The sequence below is a fragment of the Micromys minutus genome (genome assembly GCF_963924665.1).
Source record: "Micromys minutus genome assembly, chromosome: 5".
Taxonomy (NCBI): Eukaryota; Metazoa; Chordata; class Mammalia; order Rodentia; family Muridae; genus Micromys; species Micromys minutus.
Genome location: NC_137974.1, coordinates 75,743,709 through 75,745,895, shown reverse-complemented (window position 1 = coordinate 75,745,895; position 2,187 = coordinate 75,743,709). Strand labels below are relative to the sequence as shown.

At 45.2% G+C, this 2,187-nt stretch overlaps 1 pseudogene across 1 annotated transcript; it reads right to left on the bottom strand.

The window, feature by feature from the left end:
* Nucleotides 1-824: 824 nt before the first annotated feature.
* LOC308421024 (proteasome subunit beta type-6-like) lies at nucleotides 825-1,519 on the bottom strand (annotated as a pseudogene). Its single transcript has one exon. The product of its transcript is annotated as a proteasome subunit beta type-6-like (transcript).
* Nucleotides 1,520-2,187: the final 668 nt, after the last annotated feature.

Genomic DNA, 2,187 nt, shown 5'->3' with positions numbered 1-2,187 from the left:
TAGGAGACACAATCTTACAGCAAACTCCCTCATCTTCTGGCTTACAACTCTTTCTATCTCCTCTTCCCTGATATTCCTTGAGTGTACCACGAAGGATTTGTTTTGTGGGTGTTCCCATGGGGACTGGAAGCTACAATTCTGCATTTTGACAGACTGCATGTTTTTGTGGTGGTTTCTGTCTGAAGAGAAAGTTCCCTTGATGAGAAGTGAAGGCTACACTTGTCCACCGTTAAAAGAACAAATATGTGGACTATGTTGGTTTAATAAAATAGTAGTTGTAGGTTCTTTTCTGAGATCCACTACTTTCCTAACTCTTGGGAGCTGGCTAGGTATCCACTACCAGGTGTGATTTCCCTTGTTGAGTGAGCCTTAAGTCCAATTAGACAGTTGTTATCACTAAGGTACCTGTGCCACTACTGCCTCCTTGCAGTTATGTCATGCTGTTGCTGTGAATAGGACTCTTCTCCCCCCCTCCCACCTCAAATGAGTGACTGATGCCTCCTGCTACTTTGAAAGCCTCCAAGTAGAAAGGGTGTGTTTAGCTTTACAGCTTCAGGTTCTTGTGCATAATCGCAGGGAAAGTCAAGGGAGGAATTGAAGCAGCTAGTCATATCCACAGTCAAGAGCAGAGAGAATCAAGCATGCATCCCTACTCTTGCTTAGTCCTTTCTCTATACTTACATAGCCCTGGACCACCCGCCTAGAGGATGGTGTCCCTCTGGCAGCTGGGTCTTTCTATTCTTTTTCTTCTTCTCTTTAACAAACTGTTTATTAGCTTTTACATCAGTATGGATATCCTTTACCACATCCTAGAACACTAGGCTTCAGGAAGGTGGCAAAGTGGCAGTGGTGAACTCTGGGATCTGGTCTCCCAAAAGCACCTGCTGACTCTTGAATGGCTGCCAAGCAGATCCCTCCTCCACTGGAGCCATCCCGTTCCATAGACAAAGGAAGAGCACTGGCAGGGAACTGCAGACATTCATCCTTGGTCATGCCTTCCTGACAGGTAGCATCACCATAGTCATAGATATATGAGCTCCCGGAGCCTCTGATGGCAAAGGACTGTCTTACCATCATAGCCCCCATGGGGACAGAGTACACCTGCCCTCCTTCTCGAGGGTCCCAGCCTGCAGTGATGAGTCCTGCCATCAGATCTTCTCTATACCATTAACACATCTCCTTAACGAGACTGGTGGCTGTGTGAATGAGACTGAGGCTCCTTCAGTTCAAGACCGTGGAAACCAAGCTGGTAAGTGACAGCATCGGCTACTGCTTGGGTATCAGCTGCTGAGCCTGAGCGCCAGCAAAAGATGTGATCATGGATAGGGGTCGCTCTATTGGCAAGGTAGGACACAGTGGTTGTTCTGGACTCTGCTCCTAGTACCATGCCCCCATCAAACTGCACAGCCATGACCGTGGTCCCTGTGGAGATATCTCAGTTTTCCCTGTCTAGAGTGAGAGCCTGCGGCCCAACGGCTGGTGTAGATCCGGCTCCACAAACATCTAAGGAGGCTCCCATCTTCCTCTTCTCTGAGTCTTTCTATTCCGACTCACCGTCAAGACATTCCCCCATAGACATGTCCTCTAGTCAAGCAGATCTAGATAATCTCTCATTGAGACTCTTCCCGGGTGATTCTAACATAATAATTTAATATTTAGAACTAACCATTACACAGGAGTGTTATTTCTGTATAGGCAGTCTTCACAGAAAATGGTTATTCTGGGATTCTTTTCAGCTGGAAGGAGGCTTCAGCAGACTTCAGGGTAAGGGTCTTCTTTCCTTTACCACGTTCCTATGATTATCCCTGTGTAGTTACCCTAATCCTCCCAAGCCATAGTAACAAAAACAGCATTCAAATGACACGAAAACAAATACACATGTCGATGAAATGGAATAGAAAATGCAGACATAAACTCACACCAGCATTGTTGACAAAGATACCAAAAATACAGCTTGGAGGAAAAGACAGCATCTTTAATAAGTAGTGTTGGGATCACTTGCTGTCCATATACCGAAGATGGAACTCCATCCTTATTCCTCACCCTGCACAAAATTTAACTCCAAAGAAATAAAAATTTAACAGGAGACCCGAAAGTCCAAAACTATTAAAAGTTGTGAAACATTTAAAAATAGGCAAGGACTTTCTAAATAAGACTCCAGCTGTGCAGGAAATGGAAACAATGACT